Source organism: Sturnus vulgaris, unplaced genomic scaffold (genome assembly GCF_052056855.1).
Source record: "Sturnus vulgaris isolate bStuVul1 unplaced genomic scaffold, bStuVul1.hap1 Scaffold_318, whole genome shotgun sequence".
NCBI lineage: Eukaryota > Metazoa > Chordata > Aves > Passeriformes > Sturnidae > Sturnus > Sturnus vulgaris.
In genome coordinates, this window is record NW_028276388.1 from 38 (window position 1) to 21,705 (window position 21,668).

The 21,668-nt window shown below is 49.9% G+C and overlaps 3 long non-coding RNA genes across 3 annotated transcripts; 1 reads left to right on the forward strand and 2 right to left on the reverse strand.

Annotated features, from left to right (window-relative positions):
• Positions 1–310: 310 nt before the first annotated feature.
• On the reverse strand, positions 311–2,634 carry LOC148217742 (uncharacterized). The gene is made up of 2 exons (XR_015800791.1): positions 1,594–2,634; positions 311–1,276 (listed from the first exon to the last, which is right to left on the reverse strand). It is a non-coding gene; the product is annotated as an uncharacterized LOC148217742 (long non-coding RNA).
• A 14,085-nt stretch (positions 2,635–16,719) lies between these two features.
• LOC148217743 (uncharacterized) lies at positions 16,720–18,781 on the forward strand. Its single transcript, XR_015800793.1, has 2 exons — positions 16,720–17,165; positions 17,829–18,781. It is a non-coding gene; the product is annotated as an uncharacterized LOC148217743 (long non-coding RNA).
• LOC148217744 (uncharacterized) lies at positions 18,769–20,934 on the reverse strand. Its single transcript, XR_015800792.1, has 3 exons — positions 20,671–20,934; positions 19,554–19,721; positions 18,769–19,236 (listed from the first exon to the last, which is right to left on the reverse strand). It is a non-coding gene; the product is annotated as an uncharacterized LOC148217744 (long non-coding RNA).
• Positions 20,935–21,668: the final 734 nt, after the last annotated feature.

Below are 21,668 nucleotides of genomic sequence, written 5' to 3' on the forward strand. Positions count from 1 at the left end.
CTCCAGAGTATCCCTCCTTATTTCCCTGTAGATGAACTCAGATCCACTCCTCACCTCCACTGGTCATCCAAGCGTCCATTCTGTTCCCACAGGCCCTGGTGGCCCCAGGAGCTCCCTTGGCCTTTCTCCTGCCCCTCTGCAGCCCGAGGTCGCTACACAAACAGTTCTTGTGTCCCCTCTAAATGACCCCGGGTTTTCTGCTCAATGAATGGCATGACCCGTGCCCACTGCTCATGATTCACCCAACCAAAATCAAGAGCAAATGTTGCTTGGGCTTTAAGAACTTGAAATAACTCTGAAGCAAAAGAAATCACCTTTTTCTCCTGGTTTTTATTTTTATTTTTTCATTTAAGATGCTGGACTTGCCTCTGTGGATGTGTGCTGAGCTCTCACTGCAGGGGACTGTCAGGCCTGAATGGCTGTGAGTTCGTGTTCTTCTCAGTAGGGAATCAGAAATTATTCTTAGACCATAGAATTGTTTTCTGAAACCTTTCCCCTTTCCTCTTTGTGCCTTTGAATTTTTCATCTGTTCCCTGTTGTCACTTCCCCTGCCTGACTTCTGTGCAGCTCCTAGCTGGAAAAACTGGGAAAACTTAGGGGGTACAGAGGTGAATTTTTGGCTGGATTTTTCTAACATTTCTAATTTTGCTGAACTTATTTCCCCAGTGAGAAGAGCACGAACTCACAGCCATGCAGGCCTGACAGTCACTGCGGGAAATCTGACACAGTATTAATAAGTAACCTTTCCTGAGAGCAGTCACCACCCCAGTCCTCCAGCCTTGTCAAATGTTTGCAATGAATGGAGCCAAGTTCTAATCCTTAATCTAAATTTATGTCAGCTTTTGTTAGAAAGATACCGGACAGTAAATCATACAAGAGAATTTAAAAATTGCACAAAGAATAACAGGCCCAGACCAAACCCAACCGCCCCCATCAGTGCTCCACCCCAATTTTGGGAGAAACAGTGATACAGTTTATAAATACTCTCCTTCACACTATTCAGTCCTTCACCGCACATCCCCAGAGAGGAGTCCCTCAGACCTTGCTCCCCTGAACACCAGGAGAGCTGGAGTTTCACCCAGATCCCACATTCCCATGGCAGTTAATCCCAGCAGGGAGGCAAGAGGAACCCTGCATCCTCTGACATAGCCCACAGCACGGGCAGCACCAGGAGCCCTCCAGGCTCAGACCTCTGGTGCTGAAGCCTCTGGGCTTTGGCTGATCAAACACCACAGCTCTTGGCAAAGATGCCAGGAGAGTCGTGATTCTTCCTGTCCTGAAAGAGAGGAGGAAAAGAAAATTAAGTCGACTGCAGAAGGATTCCAGCTCTCAACTTCTGCTCTGATTCCTCACTCTGGGGTTTTATCCATGACAAGTGACACCAATTCAGAGTGCCCTTTTCCAGCATTTTTATTCCTAACTATTAAAAGGATGCTCATTTCTCTTATTGTATTCTTTGCTTAATTTTATTAGCGGCATTTTCATCCCAGACCCCACTTGTCAGTTCTTCAATCCTTTAGCACTGGACTTGGCACAAAGGGATACCCGTGGTGCTGCATCACAAGAAATCCCAAAGAGAAACCCCTTCCAAACCTGACGGAGAAAGCTTTCAAGGCACTCCAGAACACAGACAGCTTTTCCTGCCTTGTCAGGCCACACCAATTCTGTCCCATCCACCTGAACTGTGCAAGGTGAGGAAAAGGCTTTCCTTGCTCCTCGGGAATCACTGTCTGAGACCACAGATGTCCATCCTGGGCAGCACCTGGAAACAACGTGGGAAAGGCAAAATGAGAGTGTTTTCTATCAGAAAATTACTACTACTAATAAAAATAACAATCAGAACTTCTGGACAAATTTAGTAACATCACTTTGATATGAGAAATACAGGCCATGCCCATCCTTGTAGCCCAGGTGAAAACAGGAAGGAGAACTAGAGGAAAAGCAGAGTCCCTTATTTGATCTCTGGACACAAACGGAGGCCTTTTCCCTGTGAAACCAAACTCACCCTTCCAGGGTTCCTGAGATCAGCTACGAGGAGGCTTTTGGCACTCCAAGAGCAGCTGGGTCACAGCTGGATGCGGCTTGGGTCTGGGAGACACCGTGCTCCTTCTGGAATTCTAGCACGCAAATGCCTGCTCCTGGCCCAGGCCCGGAGATAAAATCTGTGGGGTTTTTCCCTGTGCAACATTGTTCACCCCTCCCAGGTTCCTGAGATCTGCACAGAGGAGGCTTTGGGCACCCCAAAGGCAGCCAGGGTTACAGGTGGGGGCAGCTTGGGGCTGGGAGAAATCCTCATCCATTTGGAATTTTATCAGGCAGAAACCTGGCTGGGTGCACAGGTCTCTGGACACGACCAGTGGCCCTTTCCCCTGTGAAACAAAACTCACCCTGCCAGGCTCCTGAGACCACTTAGGAGGAGGGTTTGACTCTCCAAGAGCAGTCGCAACGAGAGATGCTCACACAGAAGGCCATGCAGAAGAGGAAACGAGCGCACCCGCAGCCCCCCAAGGCGCGCCCCAACGCCCAGACCCGGCACTGCCAGCTCGGGCAGTCCCATAAAGCATCCCCCGCCTCCGCAGCGGCGGGACAGGCGGGGCCCGGGGTCCCGAGGAAACCGAGCGTGCCCGGAGGCGCGGCAGGACGGCAGCGCAGCGCCGCCTGGCGGCGGAGCAGGAGAGCAGCGCCGGGCCCCATGGCAGTATCGGTACCCGTGCGCCCCTTGCTGTCCGCGGCGATGCAGCGCCCGATGCCGAGTTCCACGCCCGTGTCGCCGAGGGAGAGGGGCACCGCTGGCTGGGGCCCTCCCGCCGACACGGACAGAAGCCGAAGCAGAAGCCCCGGTGCCATTGGCGGCCCCTACCCAGCGGGCCGGGCTCCGCCGGGCCCGCGGCCCCGCGCGGTATCGGGTCGGCCCGCTCCCGTCTTCGTCGCACCCGGGCCCTGCTCCTGGCATGAAGCGCGTCACCGCCCCGCGCCGTCCCGCCCCCCGCGCGTCATCGCGTGCGTTCGGCGGCCCGCCCCGGGGGCGGTGCCGGGGGCGCTACCCGGGGCGGTGCCGGGGCAGTGCCGGGGCGCACGGGCACCGGGGGCGGTGCCGGGGCGTGCCGGGGGCGTTCCCGGTCGCCGTGCCGGGGTAGCCCGGGAGCGGTTCCGGGAGCGGTTCGGGGGGCGGTGCCGATTGCAGTCCCGGTCACTGTCCCCAGTCCCCGTCCCCAGTCCTGGTCCCGGTCCCAGTCCCCGGTTTCCGGTCCCCGATCCTGGTCCCAGTCCCAGTTCCCCGTCCCGGAACCCGATCACGGTCCTGGTCCCAGTCCCCAATCCCGGTCCGGTCCCTGCCTCCAGTCCCCGTCCCCGATCCCGGTTCCGGTCCCTGTCCCAGGTCCCCGTCCGCGATCCCGGTCCCTGTCCCATTTCCCCATCCCGGTCCCCGATCCAGTCCCGGTCCACGTCCCCGATCCCGATTTTTCCCCCCTTTCACACTGATTTTTCCCCCGATTTATCAATGATTTTTTTCCCCATTTTTTCCCATTTCTCACTGATATTTTCCCCCATTTTTCAGGGATTTTTTTCCCCATTTCTCACTGATTTTTTTCCCATTCTTCATGGAGTTTTGCCCCGTTTTTCACTGATTTTTCCCCATTTCTCACTGACTTTTTCCCCATTTTCCCCCATTTCTCACTGATATTTTCCCCCATTTTTCATGGATTTTTTCCAGATTTATCCCATTTCCACTGATTTTTCCCCATTTTTCATGGACTTTCCCCCCCGTTTCTTACTTATGTTTTTCCCCGATTTCTCATTGATTTCCCCCCCCCCCATTTCGCACTGATTTTTTACCCATTTTTCCCCATTTCTCACTGATTTCTTTCGCCATTTTTCATGGAATTTCCCACCCATTTCTCACGGATTTTTTCCCCACTTTTCCCCATTTCTCACTGATTTTTCCCCCCATTCTTCAGGGATTTTTTTCCCCATTTCTCACTGATTTTTCCCCCATTCTTCATGATTTACAGGATACTCTATCGTGAATGGAAAGCAATTAAAGGAAGGGGGAGGTTACCAGCCACCTGGTCAGCTCAGACAGCAGAGCTGCACACGCTTGTGAGAGCCTGTGAATTATAGCAGGACAAGACATTAAATATATTTACTGATTCTAAATATGCATATGCGGTAATACATGCATTTGGAAAACTATGGGGAAAAAAAGAGGTTTATTAAGCTGCAGAAGAAAGAAGAAAAAAATTGGTTTACAAGGGATGGCAAGCAGTGGATACCAAAAGCTCTAGCCTTACAATTGTTAAAACAACTTCATTAAAGGAGTCGTTCTGTGCTTCTTTGGGTGAGGAAAAAAGGCTGAGGGGGCTCCGACGTGGTTTGGGGCACCCCAAGGTCCCTGGGAGAGGGAGCCGGGCTGCGCTGGAGGAGCAGGTGAGTCGGGCATGGAGGGGGGTCATGGTGGGTGCCAGAACATTGAGAGGGAGGGGTGGGTGTAGAATGCATGAAAAACAGAACCTTAAAAAATAGCTAAATATAGTCTAAAAGGAATGTTTTATTGGCTTGTGTTTGGATAGAGGTAGGGTTTTTTTATAGATACTGTAAATAGAAAAGATAAAGAATAAAAATATAGAAGCAAATATAAGAAACCAATATATAAATATATTACATTACATTATATTATGTTATGAAAATAGAAATATATAAATATTCAGACTTTAAAAGGAATGTTTTATTGGTTTTTATTTGGTTAGAGGAGGGTTTTTTGAAAATAATATAGGCAAAAAATATACAAATATGCAAAAATAGATACTGACATAAAATTATTATAACTATATATGCATATATATATGTAAGTATAAATATATAGAAAAAAATATAAATATAAAATACATGTATGTAGTATGTAATAGAAATAATTTATCGATTTTAATATGTTATATTAAATAGTATGTTATAATAGAATGTAAATAGCATCTAGTATATTAATATACTAGTAAAAACTACATTAAATAGTATATAAATATAGAATACACAATATAGACATATAAATCTACAGATATAAATATGAAAACTAAATAGAAAGATATATTCAAATAGAATTTAAAATAATCGAGGTTTTTGTTTCTATTTGGTTAGAGGCAGAGCTTTTAAAGAAATAATATTAAAAACAATGAACCTCCAAATATAGATGGATATAGATAAAATAGAAATAACATTAGTAATATAAATCTATGTATATAATGAATAATAAAAGAATATTGTATATATGATAAATAGAATAGCAATTAAATTGAATATATGAAATATGTCTAGATTATGACTAGAAATTAAATATTAAAAATAGATGATTTATATATATAAAGGTTTTTTTTTCATTTGGTCAGAGGCAGGGCATTTTTAGTTTGGGTCGGGGTTTTTTGGGGCGTTCATTGAGAGGATTTTATGACGGGTGGGGACTCTGGTGCTTGGAACTCTCTCCCTTCTCTGTCTGTCCCTGACAGGGCGGCAGTGCCGGGCTGAGTTGGGCGGCAGTGCTGCCGCCGTGTGGACACAGGCGGGTACTGCACCGTGCCCCTCTCAGGATGGCGGAAGGGCCCGCGGGCCGGGACCCAGCCGTGCGGCAGCGCTCAAGATGGCGGCCTCTCTAGGACCCCGGCGGATAGGCGTCTACATAAAACGCCTGTCCGCGCTCGCCGGCGCCCTCACGCCCGCGGCACCGGGGACCGCGCGGCCGTTGTCGGCACGCTCTGACACGTCCGGGAAAATTGGCGGCGAGCGGATCGGCGTCGGCGATGTAATCAGGCATCTTATGCCTACACACCGGGGTCCTGATTTTTTCCCGCCCTTTCTGCCGCCATTTTTGGCAGGTCAGCCGGAGTGCCGCCCGAGCCGCCATTTTGAGAGTCCCGACACACTCAAGATGGCGGCCTCTCTAGGACCCCGGCGGATGGGCGTTTACATAAAACGCCTGTCCGCGCCCGCCGGCGCCCTCACGCCCGCGGCACCGCGGACCGCGCGGCCGTTGTCGGCACGCTCTGAAACATCCGGGAAAATTGTCGGCGAGCGGATCGGCGTCGGCGATGTAATCAGGCATCTTATGCCTACACACCGGGGTCCTGATTTTTTCCCGCCCTTTCTGCCGCCATTTTTGGCAGGTCAGCCGGGGTGCCGCCCGAGGCGCCATTTTGAGAGTCCCGACACGCTCAAGATGGCGGCCTCTCTAGGACCCCGGCGCATAGGCGTTTACATAAAACGCCTGCCCGCGTTCGCCGGCATAAAAATAAATATGCATAAATATAAACATAGACATAAACATGCACAAACGTTAACCTGCATAGATATAAACATAAACATAAACATAAACATAAACATAAACATAAACATGAAAAACAAAAAATAATAATAAATAGAAATAGAAATAGAAATAGAAATACAAACATTAATAAAATCAGTGAGAAAGGGGGTAAAATCAGTGAGAAATGGGGGGAAAAACCATGAAAAATGATGGAAAAATCAGAGAGAAATGGGGGAAAAATCGGTGAGGAATGGGGAAAAAGATCAACGAAAAATTGGGAAAAATCAGTCAGAAGTGGGGATAAAAATCAGTGAGAAATGGGGGGAAAAGTCGGTGAGAAATGGGGAAAAAATCAGTGATTAATGGCGGGAAAATGCATGAAAAATGGGGGGAATAATTCAGAGAGAAATGGGGGCAAATATCAGTGAGAAATGGGGGGGAAAATCAGGAAATATCCATGAAAATTGGGGGAAACATCCATGAAAAATGGCGGAAAAAATCAGTGAGAAATGGGGAAAAATGGGGAAAAAGGAGTGATAAATGGGGGAAAAAATCAGTGAGAAATGGGGAAAAATGGGAAAAAATCCACGAAAAATGGGTGGAAAAATCCATGAAAAATCAACGGAAAAATCAGTGAGAAATGGGGAAAACATCATGGTGAAATGGGGAAAAAATCAGAGAGAAATGGGGAAAAATCATTGAAAAATGGGGGATAAAAATCAGTGAGAAATGGGGGGAAAATGGGGAAAAACATCAGTGAGAAATGGGGAAAAAAAATCTTTGATAAATTGGGGCAAAAATCATTGAGAAATGGGGAAAATAATCAGTGAGAAATGGGGAAAATTTGGGAAAAATCCAGGAAAATTGCGGGAAAAAATGCTTGAAAAATTGGGGAAAAAATCCGAGAGAAAATCCCCGGAATCCCCGGGAAAAACCCCCCGGAATCCCCGAGAAATCCCCCGAATTCCCCGGAAAATCCCCCCGGAATCCCCTGGAAAATCCCCTGAATTCCCCGAGAAACTCATCCCGGAATCCCCGTGATAATCCGTCCGCTATCCCCGAGAAAATCCCCCAGGATTCCCCTAGAAAATCTCCCCGGAATCCCCGGGATAATCTCCCCGGAATCCCCGAGAAAATCCCTCGGAATTCCCCGGGAAAATCCTCCCGGAATCCAAGAGAAAATCCTCCCGGAATCCACGAGAAAATCCGCCCGGAATCCCCGGGAAAATCCTCCAGAAATCCCCGAGAAAATCCCCGGAGTCCCGGGAAAATCAACCCGGAATCGCCGGGAAAATCCCCCCGGACTCCCCAAGAAATTTCCCGCGGGATCCCCGGGAAAATAGCCCCCGGAATCCGCGAGAAAATCCCCCCGGAATCCACGCGAAAATCCCCCAGAAATCCCTGTGAAAGCCCCCCCGGAATCCCAAGAAAATCTCCCGGAATCCCCGAGAAAATTCGCCCGTAATACTCGGGAAAATATGCCCGGAATCCCCTGGAAAAACCCCCCGGAATCCCTGGATAATCCCCCGGAATCCCCGATAAAATCCCCCTGGAATCTCCAGGAAAATGCCCCGGGAATACGCGAGAAAATCCCCCCGGAATCCCCTGGAAAATCCCCCTGAATCCCCGAGAAAAACCCCCCTGAATCCCCGAGAAAATCCCCCGGATTCCCCTGAAAATCCCTCGGAATCCCCGGGCAAATCTCCCCGGACTCCCCGAGAAAATCCCCCCGGAATTCCCCGGGAAAATCCCCCGGAATCCCCGAGAAAATCCCCTAGAATTCCCGGGATAATCCCCCCGGAATCCCCGAGAAAATCCCCCCGCAATCGCCGAGAAAATCCCCCGGAATCGCCGGAATAATCCCCTGGAATTCCCCGGGAAAAATCATCCCGGAATCCCGAGAATATCCCCCCGGTATCGCCGAGAAAACCCCCCGGAATCCCCGGAAAATCCCTCCGGACTCCCGAAAAAATCCCCCGGAATCCCCGAGAAAATCCCCGGAATTTCCCGGGAAAATCACCCCCGGAATCCCCGAGAAAATTCTCCCGAAATACTCGGCAAAATCCCCAGGAATCCACACGGAAAATTCCCCGGATCCAGGAGAAAATACCCGGAATCCCCATGAAAATCCCCCGGAATCTCCGAGAAAATCCCCCGGAATCCCCGCGAATATCCCCCGGAATCCCGGGAAAATCCCCATGAATTCCCCGGGAAAATAATCTCGGAATCCCCGAGAAAATCTCCCCGGAATCACCGAGATAATGGCCCCGGAATACCCGAGAACATCCCCCGGAATTGCCCGAGAAAATCATCCCGTAATCCCCGAGGAAATCCCCCGGAACACTCGGGAAAATCCCCCCGGAATTCCTCGTCAAATCACCCCGGATACCCGGGAAAATCCCTCCGGACTCCCGAAAATTCCCCCCGGAATACTCGGAAAATCCCCCGGAATCCCCGAGAAAATCCACCCGGAATTCCTCGTCAAATCACCCCGGATACCCCGGGAAAATCCCTCCGGACTCCCCGAAAAATTCCCCCGGAATACTCGGAAAATCCCCCCGGAATCCCCGAGAAAATCCACCCGGAATCCCCTGGAAAATCCACCGGGAATTCCCCGGGAAATTCCTCGCTGAAACCCCTGGAAAATCCCCCGAATCCCGGAGAAAATCCCCCCGGAATTCCCGGGAATATCCCCTCGGAATCCCCGGGAAAATCCCCCCGGACTCCCGAAAAAATCCCCCCGGAATACTCGGGAAAATCCCCCCGGAATACTCGGGAAAATCCTCCCGGAATTCCCGAGAAAATCCCCGGAATTCCCTGAGAAAATCGCCCCGGAATCCAGTGAAAATCCCCCCGGAATCCCCGGGAAAATCCCCCAGGAATCCCCTGGAAAATCCCCCAGGTATCCCCGATAAAATCCCCCTGGAATCCCTGGAAAATCCCCTGGAATCGCGGGGAAAAAGCCCCCCGCATTTCCCGGGAAAAATCCCCCCGGAATCCCCGATAAAATCTCCCCGGAATCCCTGAGAAAATCCCCCGGAATCCGCGAGAAAATATGCCCAGAGTCCCCGATAAAATCCCCCCGGAATCCCCGGGAATATCCCCCAGGAATCCCGATAAAATCCCCCCGGAATCCCCAGAAATTCCCCCTGGAATCCCCGACAAAATCGCGGGAATTCCCGACCAAAATCCTCCCGGAATCCCCGGAAAATCCCCCCGGAATCCCCGGAAAATCCCCGCGGAATTCCGGTCCATTTCTGTAGGAGAATAGTTTGTAAGGATAGTGCAGAAGGCACTAGTTGCCAACGAGTTACAGCTGTACTGATTAGCAAGGAGTGGAAACAGCCTTGCCTGCCCAGTGAGGCTGGTTGTTATAAAAGCGTGGGTCAGCTGGCTGCCAGTTTCACTAAGCACAGCTCCAGCTGGAGGTGCAGAGCCTGCTGCAGTGTGGGCTGGAGCCTGCTGGCTGTGCTGCGAGGAGGAAGGGACACGTGGCCGTGCAAGGGATGGACAAGGTGAGAGGATGCTGTGTGTGGGACAGACAGGCTCAGGTGGCTGGGGAAGGGACAGGCTGGGGTTTAGCCAGTCGTACAGAGGAGAGGAGGAGTCGGTGCTGTGTGGAGCTGCCTGTGAGAAAAGGAGTCAGAGTTGCCTCAAAGAAATCTGTGGAGAGAAGGCATGAAAAGTGTGTAATGAAAGACTAATGTTGGTGCCTGTCATGTCTGTCTTGATATAATTGCTACACGTTTTCTCGGAATGCTTGAATTTAGACATAAAATGAAAACTTTATTGTAAGAAAGGAATGCATTTCTCACCAAAGTGGTGTAGGGTGGGGGATCACAACTCCCAGATGGCCTGGAAGCGGAACGGCCACAGGGGTTACTGTAACTGGGCCTCCAGTACCAAAGCCCCAGTGGGTTTAAAGGCTAGAGCTGGGCTGGGATTAGCACGGGCTATGCAGCTGGGCTCATGCACAGGTCTGTCAGCACTCCTACCCGAGGACAGTCCCTCACCTAGGGAGAGGTTCTAGGCCTGGAGATGAGGCTGAGTTTGGGAAGGGTGATGAGGACATGGTTAGGGAGGGATGTAAATGCATATCAAAAGACTTAATTTTGAGGGGTGGCAAGCATTAGCTATAAACCAGTAAGTATTTACAGCTAAAGGCTGGAGGTGGGGGCTGTCTGAGGAGGACAGGACTGTTTAAGGCTGAAGTTGGAAGAGAAACCTTGGTGAAGCTTTTGCGTTAGAAACGGCCTCACCTGCCAAATCAGATTTTTGTCTTCAGGATTGCATGAGTGAGGATGCCACAGCCAAGGAAAAGGTTCAGGTTTGGGAGGCAAAGGCGAGTTAGGCAGGGCTGCAGGGCTGGGGCTTGGCTGTTTCCATACTGCTCAGGGCAGCAAAGGGTAGCTGGCTCACTGGGCCTTGGATCTAGAACTCTTTCTGGAACAAGGTGGAGAGCTGAGGTTCATGCAAGGAAGGGGCCAGGAATTCTTTGTCTGACTGGAAAATGCCAGAGGGGCAGTGTGTGACTCGGATAGGATGATATGTTCGTCTGGCGAGAGTCACAAAAGAATATTTTGGTTTACTGATAACTGGGCAGCTCAGAAGTTACTACTTGACTTAGTTGCTGCTCCCATCTGTTGCACACATAAACAGAGCAAAGCAGACGAATTCTCTCGGAGCCTGAGGTCTTTGACTGGCCCTCCAAAAATGCTGCCCGCTAAAAAACAGACGTGGGGGAGGAAAGTTGTCAGATACAATAGAGCAAGAAAAGGACACGGGCTTCAAAGTGCCCTCCAGCAGACCACGGAAGTGACCTGTCTGGAAGTGAAACCAGCAGTCTGCTTCCCCAGCCTCCTGGAAGCCTCTAACAGCTACACAGGCAGTGAGGGGAGAGAACAATTCAACCTAAAAATAATTTTCAGTAGCGTTCTGCACTGCTGTTAAAAATACTGCAACCAGGGAATGTGGTTGTGGTGATAACTATTAGGCCTGTAAGTCTGGTAACTGGGGCTTTTAGCTCAAACATCTCGGTATGGCTACTTTGAGCCTTGTAAAAGCTGCGTTAAGTCCAATTTCTTGGGTAGTTCTACTAGCTCTAGCCTTGCTTTTCATCCCCTCAGTAAGAAAGCAACTCCCTCTCGAGAATGTTATTTACTTTCCATATGATGTGCCTACCGATTTCTGGAATTGCAAATGTCTTTGGATACATGCGTAAATTTAAGTTTCAAGAAAGCTGTCAAGCTAAAACAAAGGCTTGCCATAATGCAGAAGAAAATGTTTTATGGAAGAACTGAGAGGTCCCTACCTGGGCATAGAATTTGCTATACGAAGGTGTGTTCCAAACGGATCTGCCATCTAAACAAGCAGAAAAATAGTTGGAATGTAGTGAGTTCAATTTAACTATTGCTAGAAATAGGAATTATTAGCAGAGCTTGGAGCATGATATCACTAGCAGCAGTAAGACGCTTTTAGCTTGCTTCTCATAAATTACTTGTAAAAAGCATTTGTACCTAGTGTGTAGCAATTAATATTTCCCCATTTTCTTCCCCCCCGCCCCCCAGTCTCAGGTACTCCTTTTATTTTACCCTTTTCTGTCTTGTAACATCACCTTCCTTTATTTTATTCTATCTTCTGTTCTCAGAACATCGCAGCATCCTCTGTCAATGTGAAAGCATTTGTTCATCCTGTCTTGGAATGGCTGTCAATGTTGCCCTCTTCTGGATCACTTTTTTTTTTTTTTTTTTTTTAACAATATGTTGCTAAATGTCAGGAAAATTAATCCACAAACACCAGCGGTTTATGTCCAAAAAGGAAACAGAGGAGTCCTTTTTGCTTTATTCGAATAAAGGGAGAGGCCATGGGACATTCCCCTGGGATCTCTCAAATTTTTGGAGGACGCAGCCTCCTTTTTATCCTATTTTCCCGGCCGCATTTCCCTCTCTCTTTTCCCATTGGCTGAGGTACTTGAGAGGCACAGACTTCCCGGAACGCCTGATACCTGAAATTCCCCTCTAATGTATAACCCTCCCTTTTAATTTTTAATTCTTATAGAATTCATAGCTTCCCCCCGTTGCTTCTTTCATCTTTCGATATCCAATTTCATTTATCAGCAGCCCTGCAGTTTGTTTGTAAAGGCAACTATCTCTTTCCATTCATCAATCAGTGGAATCCATCCCATTGTTTCTTTTATCTCTCAGTGCTAGCCTTATCTACAGGCTGATCCACAGCTCATTTGTAAAGACAAATTCAACATTCCTCTCAGCTAATAAATGAGAAGTTAGCTGAAAAAAGTAAAAACTGGATTTTTTTTCCGGTGTGTGTCGGACAATACAGTGGAGAGAATTTGCGGGAGGATGATCGAGGATATCCTATTATAATATCGTTCTCGGACATTTTACTATTTTAGATCATCAGTTGTATTCTGAAAGAAATCTATTTTAATGATATGTGTACGTTTGCACGAAGTTATAGTTAAATATAGCTTGCGGCTGGGCTCTTTAATGAATAGGGGTATTTTTGGTTTTAATTCAATATTTTATGCTTGTGGTGTGTAGTGTGCTGATTTATTTTTTAATGTTATTTACTACGTGCGCTTTTGTTTTTGAGTGAAGGTAACTTTCTGGATGGCTTTGTATTTGAGGCAGAATGAATTGAAGTAGGTTTTTAAAACTGATTTTTCATATGTACGATGGGGAGTTTAGTAGGGGCAGCTCTGATGGTGGGGGCTTGGTTGTTAATTTTATCAGACGGCTTTTGTTAGATACAGCTTTTAATTCTGGAAAGTTTTTTTTTCTAATGTCGTGCTTTGAAGGTGGTTTTCGAGGATGTATGGTATAGCTTTATTTTGTTTGTAGATGGTGTATGATAAGGGCTATGGTCTATTTATCTAATGCCATGTTTTTTCATTCAGGTGTTGATAAGGGAGTTCTTGAATGGCGTTTTGTGTTGTTTTTGTTTTTGGTGGGGCGTTGTTTTTAAAGGATACCTTGATAAGGTTTGCCGATGGCGTTCTAGCCTGTAGCATAAGGCATAGGGTAGTTTTTGAACTATTTTGTGGTGGCTTTGATTCTTGCCAGTATGTAGTGTTTGTTTGAGGTAATGCTGTGTAGCTAATTTCTGTTTTCTTATTAATATTAGAATTGGAGTGTTGTAGTATATGGGCTGTTATTATATCATAGGGGTTCTATTTATTTGGTTTGATTGTTTTCTAGTTATGGATAATTTTTCTCAAAAACCATTTTCAGGATTTCAGGCGTGACACAAAAGAACGCTCAGATTGCTGGAAGGGAAACGTGTGCCCAGATTGTCTCGAAGCAGTGCTGCTGTCGGTTCTCGTTCAGTTGTGTCTTCTGAAAATGAGACTGTTGTATTCATTGCGCTGTGCTAAACACTTGTCATTCTCCCAATGCCAGGAAACAGATGAAGCTTGAAGAAAGAGGAAGGAATTTGGAAGCGTACAAAGAAGCTGAGAAGAGGTTCAGAGATCAGGGTGCTCACTGGCAGCAGGGGCTGGGGTTAGGGCTGAGCAGGAGCAAAGCCGGAGCACATCAACCTCACCTCGTGTTTTCTCGGGGGCTTTATGGCCCTGGCAAGAGAGAGATGTTCACTGACGAGTCCCAGGCCGAGCCGTGAGCACAGCATGTTGTGTTGGAGCTGGGGGTTTTTTTTGAGACGTTCAGCAGCCACACTCTCTAGTCAAGAGTCCTGAGGTTTGTTGCTGCTCCACTTTCATCCTCATGTCCAGCTTCCAGCCCTTTTCTTCTCTCTGTCCAGTGTGTCTTTTGTGTTCCTTTCTTGTCCTGTGTGCTCCCCATCCCATTCCCGTTCCCTACGGAGGGGGAGGGTGTGGAGACTGGGGGCTCCGACGTGGTTTGGGGCACCCCAAGGTCCCTGGGAAAGGGAGCCGGGCTGCGCTGGAGGAGCAGGTGAGTCGGGCATGGGGGGGGGGGGGGGGGGGTGTCATGGTGGGTGCCAGAACATTGAGGGGGAGGGGTGGGTGTAGAATGCATGAAAAACAGAACCATAAAAAATAGCTAAATATAGTCTAAAAGGAATGTTTAAATGCTTTTTATTTGGGTAGAGGCACGGTTTTTATAGCTAATATAAAAATAAAATATAAAGAATAGAAATAGATTGGTATACATGTAAAATATAATGAAATCTAAGTAGCAAATATCTATGAAAAATCTAGTGTATAACAGAAATAATGCAAATATAAGAATATGTATAAATATAAAATAGAGCTATGAGAATGGTAATAAGAATGGGGTAAAACATCAGTGAGAAATGGAAAAAAACCACATGAAAAATGGTGGGAAAATCAGTGAGAAATGGAGAAAAATCAGTGAAAAACGGGGGGGGAATCTTTGAAAAATGGGGAAAAAAATCAGTGAGAAATGGGGGAAAAAAAATCCATGAAAAATGGGGGAATAAATCAGTGAGAAACGGGGAAAAGTGGGGGAAAAAATAATTGAGAAATGGGGGAAAAAATCCGTGACGAATGGCGGGAAAAGTCATTAAGAAATGGGGGAAAAATCAGTGAGAAACAGGGAAAAAAATCAATGAGAAATGGGGGAAAATTTGGGACAAAATCAGCGAGAAATGGGGGAAAAATCAGTGGTAAATGGGGGAAAAGTCGATGAAAAATGGGGGAATATTCAGTGAGAAATGGGGGGGGGGGGAAATCAGTGAGAAATGGGGAAAAAAATCCATGGAAAACAGGCAAACAATCCATGGGCAATGGCGGGAACAGAGCGAGCTGTTGTTGCTCGTGCTGTGGTGGCCGATGCTGTGGGGAAAAAATAAGTGAAAAATGGGGGCAATAATCAGTGATAAATGGGGAGAAAATCAGTGATTAATGGGCGGAAAAATGCATGAAAAATGGAAGGAAAAATTCAGAGAGAAATGGGGGCAAATATCAGTGATAAATGGGGAAAAAAAATCAGTGATTAATGGGGGGAAAAATGCATGGAAAATGGGGGGAAAATTCAGAGAGAAATGGGGGCAAAAATCAGTGAGCAATGGGGGGGAAAATCGGGAAATATCCATGGAAAAATGGGGGGGAAAAATCAGTGAGAAATGGGGGAAAAAATCAGTGAGAAATGGGGGAAACATCATGGTGAAATGGGGAAAAAAAATCTTTGATAAATTGGGGAAACAAATCATTGAGAAATGGGGGGAAAAAATCAGTGAGAAATGGGGAAAATATGGGAAAAAATCCACGAAAATTGCGGGAAAAAATGCATGAAAAATTGGGGAAAAATCAGTAAGAAATGGGGGAAAAAATCCATGAAAAATGGCGGGAAAAATCAGATCGGCGATCGATAGCTAATGCGTGCCGATCGATTAGATCAGCGATCGATTGATCACGACTACCGATCGATTTTATCGGCGATCGATTGCTAATGCCCGCCGATCGATTATATCGGCGTTCGATTGCTAATGCCTGCCGATCGATTAGATCGGCGATCGATTGGTAATGCCTGCCGATCGATTAGATCGGCGATCGATTGGTAATGCCTGCCGATTGATTAGATCGGCGATCGATTGGTAATGCCTGCCGATCGATTAGATCGGCGATCGATTGGTAATGCCTACCGATCGATTAGATCGGCGATCGATTGATCGCGCCTGCCGATCGATTAGATCGGCGATCGATTGCTAATGCCTGCCGATCGATTAGATCGGCGATCGATTGATCGCGCCCGCCGATCGATTAGATCGGCGATCGATTGATCGCGCCTGCCGATCGATTAGATCGGCGATCGATTGCTAATGCCTGCCGATCGATTAGATCGGCGATCGATTGCTAATGCCTGCCGATCGATTAGCTCGGTGATCGATCGATCGCGCCTGCCGATCGATTAGATCGGCGATCGCTTTCCAATGCCTGCCGATCGATTGCTAATGCACGCTATTTGCACACTCCTTGCACACCCTTTGCACTCATACAGAGGCAGGAGGTTTCTCAGTTCTGGTCGGGGTTTTTTGGGGCGTTCATTCAGGGGGATTTCCTCAAGGATTGGGACACTCCTTGATTCCATCCCTTGCCTGTCTCCCAAGCGCCACCCTGTGGGCAGAGCGCGGTACTGCGCGCCTGCCTCTCCCAAGATGGCGGCTCGGGTGTCGCTCCCCGACCTTCTAACTCTGGCTGCAAAAGGAGGGTGGCACAGCAAGGAGCCCGCTCGCTCTAGTGGGATGCCTGCGCACGACGCCGACACCGATCCCACGGGTGCGATTTTCGGCGGCGTTTCCAATCGTGCGGACATCTCCTTCAGCCCGCTTCGGCCCGGGGGAGAGGGGCGGGGCCGCCAGCGATGGTGCCGGCGCAGCCCGGGCAGGCTCGGGGCGGAGCCGGGGCTTGGCGAGGCGGGGCACGGAGGTCCCGGGGACGGGACCGGGCGGGGCCGGGGCGGTGCTTTAGGGGCGGTCCCAGTGGTCCCGGGCGGCACCGGGGGCGGGGCCGGGTGATCCCGGAGCGGTACCGAGCTGTGCTGGGGACGGTGCTGCAGGGGCGGTGCCGGGCCCGCCTCAGGGTGATTGAATGCCCAGAAATCGCCTCCTCTGCCCCGTGCTCACACTGAGCTGCGGGCTGCAGCGTGCTGTCGGAGCTCCGCACACAGCACGGATTTGGGCTTCCCCTCCTCTCAAACCCTCTCCCCCTTCTTCCTCCTCCTCATCTTCCTCTTTGTCCTCTGTCACTGCTGAGGCTCTGGAAAGAACTGAAATTCTGCAGGGAGAGATGTCCTCTCGTGGCCCCAGGGACTGCCTCGGCACGGGCCACGAGCGCCTCCGGCCCCTGCCTTCTCCTGCTTGAAAAGATCACCTGGAGCCCGAGCTCGGGGGGGTGAAATCAGCTGAAATCCAGGTAACTCTGTCAAGTGCCCCCCAGGGACATCGGCGGGGCTGGGGGATGAGGGTTTGAAACAGCAAATTCTTTGGAATATACACCTGTCCCTGTGCCGATGCTGCTGAGCTTCCTGCCACAGTATATCCCCACTCCATGAGGCGCTGTGAGGTTATGGCAGTGGGAATTGAGCAGGGAATTCTGGGGGCTATGGGCATAATTCACGGGAGCTAGCAAAGCTGACAGCCAACCCCAAATCGGGGCACAGCACAGAGAACAATCTGTGGCTGCCCTGTCAGCTCAAGCTCCTGGGCTGGGAAGTATTGGGAGTTAAATGTATGGAATTACACAAATCACAGCAACTGGCATCACCCAGAGGGACAATCCAAGGCCCAAACAATTCCTCCACAGTCCACTCTGGGAAAAACACCCTGTGCCTGCCAGGAGCTCTGACCCTGCTTTTCCTACCAGCTCCTGAGCAGTGTCAGGGCCACCACGACGCCTTTAAAATCCAGATAAACCCCAAATCCTACACAGTGAATAATCCAAAGAAAGTACTGAATTGTTGTCATTAAAAGCTCAAAACTCATTAAGAATTCTATGACAACAGTGTAATGGACTCCCAGGAACCTCATGAATGCTCTCGGTTTCATTTTTGTGTATTTTTACTCCCTCATTTGGCAGCTTGTAAAACTTATCCTGGAATTCAGAGGTCAAGCAGGATCGACTTTGGATTGACCTTCACCTCTGGTCCCACTTTGTGCAAACACAACTCGTGCCCAGGTGGGTGAACTCATCACCTCAGCTTTTCACTCCAGAGTATCCCCTCCTTATTTCCCTGTAGATGAACTCAGATCCACTCCTCACCTCCACTGGTCATCCAAGCGTCCATTCTGTTCCCCACAGGCCCTGGTGGCCCCAGGGAGCTCCCTTGGCCTTTCTCCTGCCCCTCTGCAGCCCGAGGTCGCTACACAAACAGTTCTTGTGTCCCCTCTAAATGACCCCGGGTTTTCTGCTCAATGAATGGCATGACCCGTGCCCACTGCTCATGATTCACCAACCAAAATCAAGAGCAAATGTTGCTTGGGCTTTAAGAACTTGAAATAACTCTGAAGCAAAAGAAATCACCTTTTTCTCCTGGTTTTTATTTTTATTTTTTCATTTAAGATGCTGGACTTGCCTCTGTGGATGTGTGCTGAGCTCTCACTGCAGGGGACTGTCAGGCCTGAATGGCTGTGAGTTCGTGTTCTTCTCAGTAGGGAATCAGAAATTATTCTTAGACCATAGAATTGTTTTCTGAACCTTTCCCCTTTCCTCTTTGTGCCTTTGAATTTTTCATCTGTTCCCTGTTGTCACTTCCCCTGCCTGACTTCTGTGCAGCTCCTAGCTGGGAAAAACTGGGAAAACTTAGGGGTACAGAGGTGGAATTTTTGGCTGGATTTTTCTAACATTTCTAATTTTGCTGAACTTATTTCCCCAGTGAGAAGAGCACGAACTCACAGCCATGCAGGCCTGACAGTCACTGCGGGAAATCTGACACAGTATTAATAAGTAACCTTTCCTGAGAGCAGTCACCACCCCAGTCCTCCAGCCTTGTCAAATGTTTGCAATGAATGGAGCCAAGTTCTAATCCTTAATCTAAATTTATGTCAGCTTTTGTTAGAAAGATACCGGACAGTAAATCATACAAGAGAATTTAAAAATTGCACAAAGAATAACAGGCCCAGACCAAACCCAACCGCCCCCATCAGTGCTCCACCCCAATTTTGGGAGAAACAGTGATACAGTTTATAAATACTCTCCTTCCACACTATTCAGTCCTTCACCGCACATCCCCAGAGAGGAGTCCCTCAGACCTTGCTCCCCTGAACACCAGGAGAGCTGGAGTTTCACCCAGATCCCACATTCCCATGGCAGTTAATCCCAGCAGGGAGGCAAAGAGGAACCCTGCATCCTCTGACATAGCCCACAGCACGGGCAGCACCAGGAGCCCTCCAGGCTCAGACCTCTGGTGCTGAAGCCTCTGGGCTTTGGCTGATCAAACACCACAGCTCTTGGCAAAGATGCCAGGAGAGTCGTGATTCTTCCTGTCCTGAAAGAGAGGAGGAAAAGAAAATTAAGTCGACTGCAGAAGGATTCCAGCTCTCAACTTCTGCTCTGATTCCTCACTCTGGGGTTTTATCCATGACAAGTGACACCAATTCAGAGTGCCCTTTTCCAGCATTTTTATTCCTAACTATTAAAAGGATGCTCATTTCTCTTATTGTATTCTTTGCTTAATTTTATTAGCGGCATTTTCATCCCAGACCCCACTTGTCAGTTCTTCAATCCTTTAGCACTGGACTTGGCACAAAGGGATACCCGTGGTGCTGCATCACAAGAAATCCCAAAGAGAAACCCCTTCCAAACCTGACGGAGAAAGCTTTCAAGGCACTCCAGAACACAGACAGCTTTTCCTGCCTTGTCAGGCCACACCAATTCTGTCCCATCCACCTGAACTGTGCAGGTGAGGAAAAGGCTTTCCTTGCTCCTCGGGAATCACTGTCTGAGACCACAGATGTCCATCCTGGGCAGCACCTGGAAACAACGTGGGAAAGGCAAATGGAGAGTGTTTTCTATCAGAAAATTACTACTACTAATAAAAATAACAATCAGAACTTCTGGACAAATTTAGTAACATCACTTTGATATGAGAAATACAGGCCATGCCCATCCTTGTAGCCCAGGTGAAAACAGGAAGGAGAACTAGAGGAAAGCAGAGTCCCTTATTTGATCTCTGGACACAAACGGAGGCCTTTTCCCTGTGAAACCAAACTCACCCTTCCAGGGTTCCTGAGATCAGCTACGAGGAGGCTTTTGGCACTCCAAGAGCAGCTGGGTCACAGCTGGATGCGGCTTGGGTCTGGGAGACACCGGTGCTCCTTCTGGAATTCTAGCACGCAAATGCCTGCTCCTGGCCCCAGGCCCGGAGATAAAATCTGTGGGGTTTTTCCCTGTGCAACATTGTTCACCCCTCCCAGGTTCCTGAGATCTGCACAGAGGAGGCTTTGGGCACCCCAAAGGCAGCCAGGGTTACAGGTGGGGGCAGCTTGGGGCTGGGAGAAATCCCCATCCATTTGGAATTTTATCAGGCAGAAACCTGGCTGGTGCACAGGTCTCTGGACACGACCAGTGGCCCTTTCCCCTGTGAAACAAAACTCACCCTGCCAGGCTCCTGAGACCACTTAGGAGGAGGGGTTTGACTCTCCAAGAGCAGTCGCAACGAGAGATGCTCACACAGAAAGGCCATGCAGAAGAGGAAACGAGCGCACCCGCAGCCCCCCAAGGCGCGCCCCAACGCCCCAGACCCGGCACTGCCAGCTCGGGCAGTCCCATAAAGCATCCCCCGCCTCCGCAGCGGCGGGACAGGCGGGGCCCGGGGTCCCGAGGAAACCGAGCGTGCCCGGAGGCGCGGCAGGACGGCAGCGCAGCGCCGCCTGGCGGCGGAGCAGGAGAGCAGCGCCGGGCCCCATGGCAGTATCGGTACCCGTGCGCCCCTTGCTGTCCGCGGGCGATGCAGCGCCCGATGCCGAGTTCCACGCCCGTGTCGCCGAGGGAGAGGGGCAACCGCTGGCTGGGGCCTCCCCGCCGACACGGACAGAAGCCGAAGCAGAAGCCCCGGTGCCATTGGCGGCCCCTACCCAGCGGGCCGGGCTCCGCCGGGCCCGCGGCCCCGGCGCGGTATCGGGTCGGCCCCCGCCTCCCGTCTTCGTCGCACCCGGGCCCTGCTCCTGGCATGAAGCGCGTCACCGCCCCGCGCCGTCCCGCCCCCCGCGCGTCATCGCGTGCGTTCGGCGGCCCGCCCCGGGGGCGGTGCCGGGGGCGCTACCCGGGGCGGTGCCGGGGCAGTGCCGGGGGCGGCACCGGGGGCGGTGCCGGGGCGGTGCCGGGGGCGTTCCGGTCGCCGTGCCGGGGTAGCCCGGGGAGCGGTTCCGGGAGCGGTTCGGGGGGCGGTGCGATTGCAGTCCCGGTCACTGTCCCCAGTCCCCGTCCCCAGTCCTGGTCCCGGGTCCCAGTCCCCGGTTCCGGTCCCGATCCTGGTCCCAGTCCCAGTTCCCCCGTCCCGGAACCCGATCACGGTCCTGGTCCCAGTCCCCAATCCCGGTCCCGGTCCCTGCCTCCAGTCCCCGTCCCGATCCCGGTTCCGGTCCCTGTCCCAGGTCCCCGTCCCGCGATCCCGGTCCCTGTCCCATTTCCCCATCCCGGTCCCCGATCCCAGTCCCGGTCCACGTCCCCGATCCCGATTTTTCCCCCCCTTTCACACTGATTTTTCCCCCGATTTATCAATGATTTTTTTCCCCATTTTTTCCCATTTCTCACTGATATTTTCCCCCATTTTTCAGGGATTTTTTTTCCCCATTTCTCACTGATTTTTTTCCCCATTCTTCATGGAGTTTTGCCCCCGTTTTTCACTGATTTTTCCCCATTTCTCACTGACTTTTTCCCCATTTTCCCCCATTTCTCACTGATATTTTCCCCCATTTT